Source organism: Bos mutus, chromosome X, assembly GCF_027580195.1.
Source record: "Bos mutus isolate GX-2022 chromosome X, NWIPB_WYAK_1.1, whole genome shotgun sequence".
NCBI classification, from domain to species: domain Eukaryota; kingdom Metazoa; phylum Chordata; class Mammalia; order Artiodactyla; family Bovidae; genus Bos; species Bos mutus.
The window spans coordinates 66,444,696-66,460,766 of record NC_091646.1 but is presented as its reverse complement, the minus strand read 5'-3'; positions in this window follow the sequence as shown (position 1 = coordinate 66,460,766).

Genomic DNA, 16,071 nt, shown 5'->3' with positions numbered 1-16,071 from the left:
TTGCCTTTTTGCATTTCTTTTTCTTGGGGATGGTTTTGATCACCACCTCATATAGAAAGTCATGAACCTCCTTCAGTAGTTCTTCTGGCAGTCTCGTCTATCAGATCTAATCCCTTAAATCTATTTGTCACTTCTTCTGTATAATCATAAAGGATTTGATTTAGGTCATAACTGAATGGCCTAGTGGTTTTCCGTACTTTGTTCAATTTATGTCTTAATTTTGCAATAAGGAGTTCATGATCTGAGCCATAGTCAGCTCCTGATGTTGTTTCTGCTGACTGTATAGAGCTTCTCCATCTTCAGCTGCAAAGAATATAATCAACCCGACTTCAGTATTGACAATGTGTAGATGACACATGACACATGTAGATGACACATGATGTCCATGTGTAGAGTCTTCTCTTGTGTTGTAGGAAAAGGGTGTTTTCTATGACCAGTGCGTTCTCTTGGCAAAACTCTATTAGCCTTTGCCCTGCTTCATTCTGTACTCCAAAGCCAAACTTGCCTGTTACTCTGTTACTTCAGGTATTTCTTGATTTCCTAGTTTTGCATTCCAGCCCTCTATGGTGAAAAGGACTTTTTTTTTTGATGTTAGTTCTAGAAGGTCTTGTAGGTCATCATAGAAACGTTCAACTTCAGCTTCTTCAGCAATAGACTTGGATTACTGTGATATTGTATGGTTTTCCTTGGAAACGAACAGAGATCATTCTGTCTTTTTTGAGACTGCACCCAAATGCTACGTTTAGGACTCTTGTTGACTGTGAGGGCTACTCCATTTCTCCTAAGGGATTCTTTTCCACAGTAGTTGATATAATGGTCATCTGAATTAAATTCACCCATTCCTGTCCGTTTTAGTTCACTGATTCCTAAAATGTCGATGTTCACTCTTGCCATCTCCTGTTTGACCACTTCCAATTTGCCTTGATTCATGGACCTAGCATTCCAGGTTCCTATGCAATATTGTTCTTTATAGCATCGGACTTTACTTCCATCACCAATCACATCCACAACTGGGTGTTGTTTTTGCTTTGGCTCCATCTCTTCATTCTGTCTGGAATTATTTCTCCAGTGTTTTCCAATAGAATATTGGGCACCTACTGACTTGGCGAGTTCATCTTTTAGTGTCTTTTTTTTTTTTTTTTTTACTTTTTCATACTGTTCATGGGGTTCTCAAGGCAAGAATGCTGAAGTTGTTTGCCATTCCCTTCTCTCAGTTCAGTTCAGTTGCTCAGTTGTGTCCAACTCTTTGTGACCCCATGAATCGCAGCACGCCAGGCCTCCCTGTCCATCACCAACTCCCAGAGTTCACCCAGACTCACATCCATCAAGTCAGTGATGCCATCCAGCCATCTCATCCTCTGTCATCCCTTTCTCCTCCTTACCCCCAATCCCTCCCAGCATCAGAGTCTTTTCCAATGAGTCAACCCTTTGCATGAGGTGGCCAAAGTACTGGAGTTTCAGCTTTAGCATCATTCCTTCCAAAGAAATCCCAGGGCTGATCTCCTTCAGAATGGACTGGTTGGACGTCCTTGCAGTCCAAGGGACTCTCAAGAGTCTTCTGCAACACCACAGTTCAAAAGCATCAATTCTTTGGCACTCAACCTGCTTCACAGTCCAACTCTCACATCCATACATGACCACAGGAAAAACCATAGCCTTGACTAGACAGACCTTTGTTGGCAAAGTAATGTCTCTGCTTTTCAATATGCTATCTAGGTTGGTCATAACTTTTCTTCCAAGGAGTAAGTTTCTTTTAATTTCATGGCTGCAGTTACCATCTGCAGTGATTTTGGAGCCCCCCAAAATAAAATCTGACACTGTTTCCTCATCTATTTCCCATGAAGTGATGGGACCGGATGCCATGATTTTCGTTTTCTGAATGTTGAGCTTTAAGCCAACTTTTTCACTCTCCACTTTCACTTTCATCAAGAGGCTTTTTAGTTCCTCTTCACTTTCTGCCATAAGGGTGGTGTCATCTGCATATCTGAGGTTATTGATATTTCTCCCGGCAATCTTGATTCCAGCTTGTGTTTCTTCCAGTCCAGCATTTCTCATGATGTACTCTGCATATAAGTTAAATAAGCAGGGTGACAATATACAGCCTTGACGTACTCCTTTTTCTATTTGGAACCAGTCTGTTGTTCCATGTCCAGTTCTAACTGTTGCTTCCTGACCTGCATACAGATTTCTCAAGAGGCAGATCAGGTGGCCATTAGAGTAGTATCATCTGTATATCTGAAATATTTTATAATTCTCCAGTAATCATGAATTCAGCTTGTGACTCATGCAGCCCAGGGTTTCACATGATGCACTCTGCATATAAGTTAAATAAGCAGGGTGACAGTATACAACCTTGTCGTACTTCTTTCCTAATTTGGAAACATTCTACGTCTGGTTCTGTGTCTGGTTCTAACTGGTTGCTTCTTGACCCGGATACAGATTTCTCAGGAGGCAGGTAAGGTGGTCTGATATTCCCATCTCTTTAAGAGATTTCCACAGTTTATTATGATCTACACAGTCAAAGGCTTTTGGTGTTTGGTAGATGAAACAAGGGCTTTCCTCATAGCTCAGTCAGTAAAGAATCTGCCTGCAATGCAGGAAACCTGGGTTCAATTCCTTGGTTGGGAAGATCCCCTGGAGAAGGAAATGGCAATCCACTCCAGTATTCTTGCCTGAAAAATCCCATGGACAGAGGAGCTTGGTGGGCTACATTCCATGGGGTCTCAAGAGTTGGACACAACTTAACGACTAAACCACCACCACCAGATGAAACATGTACGTCTGTTTCATTAACTAGCCAAAACCTTTGGCTGTGTGGATCATAATAAACTAAACCTACACAGGTAGATTTTGGAATAGTTTTATACAATAATTTCCATACTACAGTGAATTATGGCAAGAGTTGAGACTTTCAGAGAGGAATAATTTGTCAACCCTGAGAATAAGCAGAATGTTATTTTGGCATTATTTGTACAAATGCAAAAAGAGATTTCTGAAATGTTCAAATTACAGCATTCATCGGTTAAAATGTAGTTGATGATTCACACATTATTATTAGAATTAGTTACTTTTTCTCTATTTTTCTTCTTATTTATATTCACTTACATGAACTTGTGAGTTATAACTCATTTTGGACAGCAGTTATTTGCTTTTTTTAGCATGACATCCAGAATTGTAATGAAATTTGTAAGATAGTTCAAACACTGACTTCTTTAAAATCTGAAGTTTTTTCTTGAAAGAAATGCCATATATGTTGTAACAGAGGCAATATGGTAAATTTTTTTTTTTTGGTTTCCAGAATGACTTTGCTACATGTGGGAACCGTCAGCAATTTAGCTTCACTCCCAATCAACATGAGCAATTCGTAATCACAAACTTTGTGACAGACAGATGAACAGGGAACTCTCAAGACCAAATTAGGCATAATTAATACAGGAAACTCTCCAGTAACCTGGCAATTTGCAGCCAGGGGAGGACACATGCAGCATTGTCTTAACAAGTTCATCAAACATGTAATTAGCCCCCGGCCATCTGTGCAAACAGAATCTGAGCTGCTCCTAATCACAGATTGGCTAGCAGATGCCTCTTAGCAGAACCTAGGTATGTGTTCAAATACAGCGTGTACCACTAGAGGCAAACAGTCATATTTGTCTGGCTTTTTATTTGATGAACTCACAATATTTTTCCTTTTTTAATGAACTTGGATTTCCGGGGTCAGTTTCACTCAAGTTATTTTCTGAAGCAAAAAGCCAAGGCAGGATATTGCTTTCTCTAGTGGCAGATGAAGTCAGTTGGCTTGCAGAGATGGCCTTGATTCAGATAATTAGATTTTCCATTGGAAGGAGTTGGTTTTAAAACTTCTAATAAGGAGAAATAATCAGAACCCCACTGCTCATGGCCTGCCACATCCAGTATAGTGAGAAAGGCTTCAGGATCCCATCTTTTCATTCCAGAATTGTAGAAAGAATTAACTGAAAAACATTGTCTCTGCAAATAAAAAATAATAGTACATCCAATTAAGCATGACCAATAAAGATTAAAGTCTGTGGCTTTTCTTTCTGGAAAAATCTGTCAATTCATTCTAGGACCAGTATAGACTATTTCTCTCAGGATGTAAGATTTCAAAGGAAGAAAAATGTTCTCAGAGCTCAGTTGGTAATTCATCTTTCCATATGACTTCCTCATAGTTCTTATTAATTATCAATATTCAATCATGCATTAAAAATGAATCTTTTGGGCTTCCCTGAAGCTCAGTGGCAAAGAATCTCCTGCCAATACAGAGGACATGGTTTCAATCTCTGTTCGAGGAGGATCCCACATGCCACGAGACAACTAATCCTGTGTACCACTGTACTGAACCAGTGCTCTAGAGCCCACAAGCCACGACTACTGAAGTCTGTGCACCTAGGGCTGGTGCTTCACAAGCAAGAGAAATCACTGCAATGAGAAGCCTGCACAGTTAGAGAGTAGCTGCAGTTAGAGAGTAGCTCACACTTGCCTCATCTGGAGAAGGCCTGAGTGAACCAACGAAGATCCAGCACAGTCAAATAATAAATGAATGAATCTAGAATGAATCTTTCTTTTTAAAAAATGGATTTTTCTTTGACCGAATTTAGCTTTTTATAAAACTTACTTTTCAAACTTTAAAAAAATTTTTATTGTATATTCGAGCATAGTTGATTAACAATGTTGTGTTAGTTTCATGTGTACAGCAAAGTGATTCAGTTATGTATCTATTCTTTTTCAAATTCTTTTCCCCATTTAGGTTATTACAGAATACTGAGCAGAGTTCCCTGTGTTATATAGTAGATCCTTCTTGATTGTTGATTTTAAATATAGTAATCTGGGGAATTCGGTGCCAGTCCAGTGATTAGACTCTGAACTCACTGTCAAGGGCCTGGATTTGACCCTTGGTCTGGAACTAAAAATCCCACGAGTCATGCAGTGTGGCAAAAAAAAAAAAAAATAGTGTGCATCTATTAAATCCCAAACTCCTAATCTATTCCCCAAACCTTCCCCCCGTAACCCTAAATTCATTCTCTAAGTCTGTGAATTTGTTCCTGTTTTGTAAATAAGTTAATTTTGTATCATGTTCCTTAGATTCTGCATATAAGCAATATCATGTGATCTTTGTCTTTTTCTGTCTGGCTTATTTCACTTAGTATGATAAGCTCCAGGTCCATCCATGTTGCTGCAAATGTCATTATTTCATTCTATTTAATGGCTGAGTGATATTACAGTATGTGTTTGTACTACATCTTCTAAATTTTATTTTCTAAATTTTTATTTGAGTATAATTAATTTACAATGTTGTGTTAGTTTCAGGTGTACTGCAAACTGAATCAGTTATGCACATATCCACTCTTTTTTTAAAAAAAGATATTCCCCATATAGTCCATTACAGAGTATTGAATAGTGTTCCCTGTGCTATGCAGTGATCTATTTTATAGTTATCTATTTTAGTTATCTATTTTATATATAGTAGTGTCTGTATGTCAATCCTAATATTCCAATTTATCCCCGTATCCCCTGGTAACCATAAGTTTGTCTTCTACCTCTATGACTTTACTTCTGTTTTGTAAATAAGTTCATTTGTACCCCCTTTTTTTGATTCCATATATAAGTGATATTGTAAGATATTTGTCTTTTTCTGTCTTACTTCACTCAGTATGATAATCTCCAGGTTAATCCGTGCAGCTACAAATGGCATTACTTCATTGTGTTTTTAATGGATGAGTAATATTGCATTTTATATATCTACCACATCTTCTTTATCCATTCCTCTATTGATGAACATTTACATTGCTTCCATGTCCTGGCTATTGAAAAATAGTGCTGCAATGAACATTGGGGTACATGCATCTTTTCAAATTATGGTTTTCTCTGGATATATGCCCAAAAGTGGGATTGCTAAATCATATGGTAGCTATATTTTTAGTTTTTTAAGGAATTCCATACTATTTTCCACAGTGGCTATACCAATTTACATTCCCCAGCAACAGTGTAAAAGGATTCCCTTTTCTCCACATGTCTACAACATTTATTGTTTCTGTTGGTATGTTTTTCCATCTTTTTGTGTCCTCTTCAATTTCTTTTGTCAACGTCATATAGTTTTTGGAGTACAGTTCTTTTTTCTCCTTCAGTTCAGTTCAGTCGCTCAGTCGTGTCCGACTCTTTGCGACCCCATGAATCGCAGCACGCCAGGCCTCCCTGTCCATCACCAACTCCCGGAGTTCACCCAGACTCACGTCCATCAAGTCAGTGATGCCATCCAGCCATCTCATCCTCTGTCGCCCCCTTCTCCTCCTGCCCCCAATCCCTCCCAGCATCAGAGTCTTTCCCAATGAGTCAACTCTTCGCATGAGGTGGCCAAAGTACTGGAGTTTCAGCTTGAGCATCATTCCTTCCAAGAAATCCCAGGGCTGATCTCCTTCAGAATGGACTGGTTGGATCTCCTTGCAGTCCAAGGGACTCTCAAGAGTCTTCTCCAACGCCACAGTTCAAAAGCATCAATTCTTCGGCACTCAGCCTGCTTCACAGTCCAACTCTCACATCCATACATGACCACAGGAAAAACCATAGCCTTGACTAGATGGACCTGTGTTGGCAAAGTAAAGTCTCTGCTTTTCAATATGCTATCTAGGTTGGTCATAACTTTCCTTCCAAGGAGTAAGCGGCTTTTAATTTCATGGCTGCAGTCACCATCTGCAGTGATTTTGGAGCCCCCCAAAATAAAGTCTGACACTGTTTCCACTGTTTCCCCATCTATTTCCCATGAAGTGATGGGACTGGATGCCATGATTTTCGTTTTCTGAATGTTGAGCTTTAAGCCAACTTTTTCACTCTCCACTTTCACTTTCATCAAGAGGCTTTTTAGTTCCTCTTCACTTTCTGCAGTTGAGCTATTTCAAATCCTGAAAGATGATGCTGTGAAAGTGCTGCGCTCAATATGCCAGCAAATTTGGAAAACTCAGCAGTGGCCACAGGACTGGAAAAGGTCCGTTTTCATTCCAATCCAGAAGAAAGGCAATGCCAAAGAATGCTCAAACTACCGCACAATTGCACTCATCTCACATGCTAGTAAAGTAATGCTCAAAATTCTCCAAGCCAGGCTTCAGCAATACATGAACCGTGAACTTCCTGATGTTCAAGCTGGTTTTAGAAAAGGCAGAGGAACCAGAGATCAAATTGCCAACATCTGCTGGATCATGGAAAAAGCAAGAGAATTCCAGAAAAAACATCTATTTCTGCTTTATTGACTATGCCAAAGCCTTTGACTGTGTGGATCACAATAAACTGTGGGAAATTCTGAAAGAGATGGGAATACCAGACCACCTGACCTGCCTCTTGAGAAATCTATATGCAGGTCAGGAAGCAATAGTTAGAACTGGACATGGAACAACAGACTGGTTCCAAATAGGAAAAGGAGTATGTCAAGGCTATATATTGTCACCCTGCTTATTTAACTTATATGCAGAGTACATCATGAGAAACGCTGGACTGAACAAAACACAAGCTGGAATCAAAATTGCCGGGAGAAATATCAGTAACCTCAGATATGCAGATCACACCACAGTAGGTTAATTCCTAGGTATTTTATTCTTTTTGATGTGGTGGTAAATGGGATTTTTTCTTAATTTCTTTTTCTGATCTTTCATTGTTACTGTATAGAAATGCAATCTATTTCTGTGTATTAATTTTGTATCTTGTATCTTTTCCTAACTCATTTATGAGCTTTAGTAGTTTTCTGGTAGTATCTTTAGGATTTTCTATGTATAGAATGATGTCATCTATAGACAGTGAAAGTTTAACTTCTTTTCCAATTTGGATTCTTTTTAGTTCTTTTTCTTTGCTGATTGCTGAAGCTAGGGTTTCCAAAACTATATTGAATACAAGTGGTGAGAGTGTACATCCTTGTGTTTTTCCTGATCTTAGAGAAAATACTTTCAGCTTCTCACTATCGAGTATGATGCTAGCTATAAGGTTGTTTTATATGGCCTTTATTATGCTGAGGTATGTTTCCTCTATCCCCACTTTCTGGAAAGTTGTATCATGAATGGTTGTTGAATTTTGTCAACAGCCTTTTTTTCTTTTTGCATCTGAGTTGATCATATGGTTTTATTATTAAATTTGTTGATGTGGTGTATAACACATTGATTTGCAGATATTTGAGAAGTCCTTGGGTCCTTGGGATAAATTCCACTTCATCATGGTGTATGATTCTTTTAATGTACTGTTGGATTGAGATTGCTAGTATTTTGTTGAGGATTTTTGAATCTATGTTAATCAGTGTTATTGGCCTGTAGTTTTCTTTTTTGTGATATCTTTCTCTGGTTTTGATATCGGGGTGATTGTGGCCTCATAGAATGAATTTGGGAGTGTTCCTTTCTCTGAATTTTTTGGAAGTGTTTCAGAAGAATAGGTGTTAAGTCTTTTCTAAATGTTTGATAGAATGTGAAGCCATCTGGTCCTGGACTTTTGTTGGTTGGGAGTTTTTAAACCACAGTTTCAATTTAGGTACTTTTGATTCATCTGTTCATATTTTCTATTTCTTCCTGGTTCAATCTTGGGAAATTGTACCTTTCTAAGAACTTATCTATTTCTTCTAGGTTGTCCATTTTATTGACATATAGTTGCTTGTAATAGTCTCTTATGATCTTTCATATTTCTGTGGTGTCAGTAGTTAACTTATTTTTTGCATTCCTAATTTTTTTTGAGCCCTCTTCCTTTTTTTCTAGATTAGTCTGTCTAAAGGTTTATCAGTTTTGTTTATGTTTTCAAAGAACCAGCTTTTAGTTTAATTGATCTTTGCTATTGTTTTCTTTGTCTCTCTTTTATTTATTTCTGCTCTGATCTTTATGATTTATTTCCTTATATTAACTTTAGGTTTTGTTTGTTCTTCTTTGCCTGGTTGCTTGACATGGAAGGTTGATTTTTCTTGTTTCCTATGGTAATATTGTATTGGTATAAAGTCTATTGGAACAGTTTTTGCTATATTTCATAGGTTTTAGATTGTTTTGCTTTCATTTTAACTTGTCTCTATGTATTCCCTCTTGGAGTTCTTTAGAGATCTATTGGTTTTTAATATCATATTGTTTGGACTCCACGTATTTGTGTTTTTTCCCTACAGTTCTTTTATTGTAGTTTATTTCTAATTTCATAACTTTGTGATCAGAAAAAATGCTTGATATGATTTTAATTTTCTTAAATTTACTAAGGCTCACTTTGTGGCCCAGCATGTGGTCCATCTTGGAGTATTTTCCATGTCCACATGAGAAGACTGTCCTGTTGATTTTGGATGGTATGATGTATAAATACCGATTAAGTCCCTCTGGTCAAATGTATCATTAAGGCCTTTGTTTACTTATTGGTTTTCTGTCTAGATGATCTGTTGATAATAGTGCAGTAATAAAGTCTCCCACTGTGGAGGCTGACAAGATGGCAGAGGAGTATGTGGATGAGGAGTACATCTCTCTCCATGGATAAATCAGGAATACATCTTCAGATGCAGAAGATCTTGCAGAGCACCAGCTGATAACTGGCAGGAGTCCCTGACAACTGGAAGGGAATATATAGATTTATGCAAGACTTGATAAGAAAAAGGAAGGAAGAGGAAAGAGAAGAATGAGCAGGACTGGACCTTACCCAGGGGTGACAGCCCTGCACCTGGGTCAATCGTTTGGGACAGAAGGGAAGCATTTGAGGCTGTTAGAAAGTGAAACAGCTGACCTGTGACACTCTGAATGGAGTAAGAACCACATAGACAATCCATGCTGCAAGTGCATGTATCCCAGACAGGGACACAAACCCAACAGAATGTACAGCAGATGGGACCTGAGGCATGGGTGTTGGATAGAAATTCCAGAGCGAGGACATAAGGACTGCTATTGACTGTAGGGAGATGGCCTACAGGGATGGGAGGGAGGAAATTCATGGCAGAGAATGCCTTTGGAGAAAAGCAAGGCAGCCATGGAGGCAGGGCACTACTGCTTTAGTCATACACGAGGTGGAGCCATCACTGTAACCTCTCTCTCTCTAAATGCTGGTGCCAGCAGTTGACCAATAGAAAAAGACCCCAGCGAGGGTGGCCCTATGAGTGCCTGCTGTGCCAAGCAATAGAGAAGGACCAGTCAGAGAGGCCTTTGAGTGACAGCTGCTAGAGGCTAGAAAAGAATCCTAATAGCTCCATATCTCCTGCACCAGTAGCCATTGGCTTCCCTGCGCACCCGGCACTGCTGGTGTCCTGATGACCCAAACAGCCACAATACCTATATGCCTAGTCCAAACTGGGGCAGGGGGTTCCCTCATAGCTCAGTTGTTAGAGAATCTGCCTGCAATGCATGACACCTGGGTTCAATTCCTGGGTTTGGAAGATCCCCTGGAGAAGGAAATGGCAACCCCTTCCAGTACTCTTGCCTGGAGAATTCCATAGATAGAGGAGCCTGGCAAGCTACATTCCATGGGGGTCACAAGAGTCAGATATGACTTAGTGACTAAACCACCACCAAACTGGGGCAGAGCTGCCAGAGCCTAGAAAACTATACTAATAGTGTTGTAACTCCTGCACCTGTAGTTACTGGCTTTGTTGAGCAACTGGTGCTGCTGGAGTTCCCATGATCCAAGCAGCTGCACCACCTCCACACCTGGTCCTCACTGGGGCAGACTCAAGTCCTCCATGGAAGCCTCAGGAGCAAAATCCTGTGTATGACCCACATGCAGAGGTGGAGATAAAAGAAAAATTGAGCTTCACGGGTGGAGAGATCACAGAAGAGGATCAAAAACCTTTCCACCAGATGTATAAGCTGCAGATTAAATCCACAGGATCAACTAGGTAGACTCTGTCTATGGAATATACATACAGACAGTAAGTGTTCCCACAAAATAAAATGATCTAGCATTGGAAGCTGTGGACATTGGAGGCAAGCACTTGAAGGAGTATGACCAGATTAGAGTTGAAACTGTCCCTACAGCAGGTCCAGAGACCAGTCCTCCTCAGTACTGGAGGGCATCCTAGGGAAGTGAAGGTGGGCTATGGCTCACAGTGGAGAAAAGGATGGTGACAGCTAAGACCTGAGAAAAATATTTATTATATTCTTATATTTTGACTTGTTCCATAGTTCTGGACTTTTTATTCTTTTTTTCTGTGTTGCTGTGGTTGTTGTTTTTATTATCATCTCTGTTTAGGCTTTGGGGAATTTTTAATTTTTTTTATTTTATTTTATCTTTTAACTTTACAATATTGTATTGGTTTTGCCATATATCAAAATGAATCCGCCACAGGTATACATGTGTTCCCCATCCTGAACGCTCCTCCCTCCTCCCTCCCCATACCATCCCTCTGGGTCGTCCCTGTGCACCAGCCCCAAGCATCCAGTATCGTGCATTGAACCTGGACTGGCGACTTATTTAATATATGATATTATACATGTTTCAATGCCATTCTCCCAAATCATCCCACCCTCTCCCTCTCCCACAGAGTCCAAAAGACTGTTCTATACATCAGTGTCTCTTTTAAATCACACTTTTAATCACTTTTCTATATTTCTACTTCTATTTGGCTTTCTGTAGTTCTCTGTTTTTTCTTTTCTTGTTTTAGTTTTTTGTTAATGCATATAGATATTTTTAATATATTTCTATTTAGCTTTGCTTTGCTTTTCTTTTTTTTTTTCAGTTTTTCATCATGTTTATTTGCTTGTTTTATTTGCTTTGCTTTATTCATCAGTGGGCACTCTTCTGTAATCTTGTTTTCTGCTTTGTGTTTTAGTTAGTTTTGTTTTAATTGGTTGATGTCATTTTTGGTGTCCTTTGCTCTCTTCTACTTTGTTTTCTTTGATCTGTTTTGGTTTCGTGTATGTGTGTGTGCCTGTGTGTGTGTATGTACCTTTGTTTTTATTTTCATCTGATTTTTCTTTTACTATTTGTCTGGGGTTTGGATTTTTTCTTCTTCTTTTTTTTTTTTTGGTATTTTTATTTTATTTTTATTTTTTTTAAATTTTATTTTATTTTTAAACTTTACATAATTGTATTAGTTTTGCCAAATATCAAAATGAATCCATCACAGGTATACATGTGTTCCCCATCCTGAACCCTCCTCCCTCCCCATGAAGCTTTCTTCTTATTTTTTGCTTCTTTGTTTTAATCCCCTTTACTGCCATAACAAACAGCTTATGTGGTCTTGGTTCCCTGAACAGATGTCCAGCCTGAACCTCCGGAGTGGGAGCGCTGAGTCCAGGACACTATACCACCAGAGAACTCTTGACTTCAGGGAGGATTAATCAGTGTGAACTCACACGGAGGCCCCCACTTGTATCCAATTCCTGGAACCACCTAATTGCCTGCAACACCCAGTGCAGGATGCCTCACTGAAATGACAGTCAAGTCAAGAACACAAACCCAGTCATCAACACACAGGCTTCCCACAGACATCCAAAACACACCACCTCACACGGCCCTGCTGTGTGTGCTGTGTGCTAAGTTGCTTCTGTCATATCTGACTCTTTGTGACCATATGGACTGTAGCCCACCAGGCTCCTCTGTCCATGAGATTCTCCAGGAAAGCATTTTTTGTAGACTTTTTGATTATGGCCATTCTGACCAGCATGAGATGATATCTCTTTGTGATTTGGATTTGCATTTCTTCAGTAATGAGTGATGTTGAGCATCTTTTCATGTTTATTAGCCATCTGTATGTCTTGGGAGAAATATCTGTTTAGGTCTTTTGTTCACTTTTTGAGTGAATTGTTCTTTTTTCTAGTACTGAGCTGCAAGAGCTACTTGCATGTTTTGGAGATTAATTGTCAGCTGCTTCATTTGTTATCATTTCTCCCATTCTGAGGGCTGTCTTTTCACCTTGATTATAGTTTTCTTCGTTTTTAAGTTTAATTAGGTGACATTTGTTTATTTTTGTTTTTATTTCCGATATTCTGGAAAGTGAGTCATAGAGGTTCTTGCTGTGATTTATGTCAGAGAGTGTTTTGCCTATGTTTTCCTCTAAGAGTTTCATAGTTTCTGATCTTACATTTAGGTATTTAATCCATTTTGAGTTTATTTTTGTGTATGGTGTTAGAAAGTGTTCTAGTTTCATTTTTTTACACATAGTTGACCAGTTTTCCCAGCATGACTCATTGAAGAGACTGCATTTTCTCCATTGTATATTTTGCCTACTTTTTCAAAGATAATGTGTCCATAGGTGCTTGGATTTATCTCTAGACTTTCTACTTTTTTTCCCTTTGTCCTATATTTATTTGTGCCAGTATCATACTGTGTTGATGACTGTAGATTTATAGTATAGTCTGAAGTCAGGCAGGTTGATTCCTCCAGCTCCATTCTTCTTTCTCATGATTGCTTTGGCTATTTGGGGTCTTTTGTGTTTCCATACAAATTATGAAATTATTTGTTCTAGTTTGGTGAAGAATACCATTGGTAGTTTGATAGGGATTGTGTTCAATCTACAGATTGCTTTGGGTAGTATACTCATTTTCACTATATTGATTCTTCCAATCCACGAACATGGTATATTTTTCCATCTATTTGTGTTGGTTTTGATTTCTTTCATCAGTGTTTTATAGTTTTATATATATAGTTCTTTTGTTTCTTTAGGTAAATTTGTTCCTAAATATTTTATTCTTTTCATTGCAACTGTGAATGGGATTGTTTCCTTAATTTCTCTTTCTGATTTTTCATTGTTAGTGAACAGGAATGCAAGGCATTTATGTGTATTAATTTTATATCCTTCAATTTTACTATATTCATTGATTAGCTCTAGTAGCTTTCTGGTGGCAATTTAGGGTATTTTTAAATTTTATTTTATTTAACTTTACAATATTGTATTGGTTTTGCCATATATCAAAATGAATCTTCCACAGGTATACATGTGTTCCCTATCCTGAACCCTCCTCCTTCCTCCCTCCCCATACCATCCCTCTGGGTTGTCCTAGTGCACCAGCCCCAAGCATCCAGTATCGTGCATCGAACCTGGACCGGTGACTCGTTTCATATATGATATTATACATATTTCAATGCCATTCTCCCAAATCATCCCACCGTCTCCCTCTCCCACAGAATCCAAAAGACTGTTCTATACATCAGTGTCTCTTTTGCTGTCTTGTATACAGGGTTATTGTTACCATCTTTCTAAATTCCATATATATGTGTTAGTATACTGTATTGGTGTTGTTCTTTCTGGCTTACTTCACTCTATATAATAGGCTCCAGTTTCATCCACCTCATTAGAACTGATTCAAATTTATTCTTTTTAATGGCTTAGTAATACTCCATTGAGGGTTTTCTATGTAGAGAATCATATCATCTGCAAACAGTGAGAGTTTTACTTCTTCTTTTCCAATCTGGATTGCTTTTTTTTTTTTTCCCCCTCTGGTTTCTGTGGCTAGGGCTTCCAAAACTATGTTGAATAGTAGTGGAGAGAGTGGGCGCCCTTGTCTTGTTCTTGATCTTAGAGGAACTGCCTTCAGTTTTTTGCCATTGAAGATAATATTTTCTGTGAGTTTGTTGTATATGACTTTTATTATGTTGAGTTATGTTCCTTCCATTCCTCCTTTCTGGAGAGTTTTTATCATAAATGGATGTTGAATTTTGTCAAAGGTTTTCTCTACATCTATTGAGCTTATCATATGGTTTTTATCCTTCAATGTCTTATATGGTGTATATTCCTGGTTCAGTTTTGGAAGCGATAGCTTACAGTGAATGGTGTCAAATTTGTGATCTCTGAAGAAGATTTACCTTTGGAACCAGGAACCAGGCTTGATCCCTCAAGAGCTTTTGTGTCACACAGTCTTATTAAAGTATAAAAAGGGACAGAGAAAGCTTCTGACATAGACATCAGAAGGGGTATGGAGAATGCCCCACTTGCTAGTCTTAGCAAGGGAGCTATATACTTTTTAAATTGGCTATTGCAATAAATCAAAAGAATGTCTCAAGGTTGTAAAGATCTTACTAGACCCACTCCCACAATTTACATTTTAAGATGACAGGATTAGAACTAACAATAGAAAGATCATACCAGACTTACTCCAATAATATACATTTTAAGATAATAGATTAATATGTTCTAGAATTAAGGTTGGTGATTATACAACTCTGTGAATATGCTCAAAACTACTAAATTATATATATGAAAATGGTAAGCTTATAGCATATGAATTGTTTCTTTATAAAAATGAATCATTTAAAAATTATTATATTTATTTTACATTGAATGATAACATTTGGCTATATTCAGTTAAATAAAATATAAAATTTAAATTAAAAAGTTTGTCCTTTCCTCCTCCTTGAGAATTACAGACCCCTTTCTCCTTCTTGGGGACCTCAGACTTCTTATCAACCTGCCTAGGAATTGACTCTCTCAGAAGGTTATACTCTTCTAAGAATTTGTCCATTTCTTTCAGGTCGTCCATTTTATTAGCATATAGTTGCTCATAGTAGTTGTTTGTATTTCTTGGATATATGTTGTAATTTCTCCATTTTCATTTGTAGTTTTATTGATTGGAGTCTTCTCCCTTTTTTTCTTGATAAGTTTGGCTAATGGTTTGTCTATTTTGTTTATCTTCTCAAAGAATCAGGTTTTAGTTTTGTTGATCTTTGCAATAGTCTCTTCATTTCCTTTTCAATTTTTTCTGCTCTGATTTTTATGATTTCTTTGCTTCTACTAACACCGAAGGCTTTTTTGGTCTTCTCTACTTGTTTTAGGTGTAAAATTAGGTTGTTTACTTGACATTTCTCTTGTTTCTTGAGGTAGACTTGTATTGCTGTGAAATTCCCTCTTAGCACTGCTTTTACTGAATCCCATAGGTTTTGGGTAGTCGTGTTTTCATTATCGGGATTCCCTGGTGGCTCAGAGGGTAAAGTGTCTGCCTGCAATGCAGGAGACCTAGGTTTCATTGTTTTTATGCATATTTTGAATTTTTATTTCTTCAGTTTTCTTTTGGTTATTCAGAAGCATGTTGTTTAGCCTCCATATGTTTGTGTTTTTTTATAGTTTTTTTTAATGTGGTTGATATCTAATCTTATAGCATTGTGATCAGAAAAGATGCTTGAAACAATTTCAATTTTTAA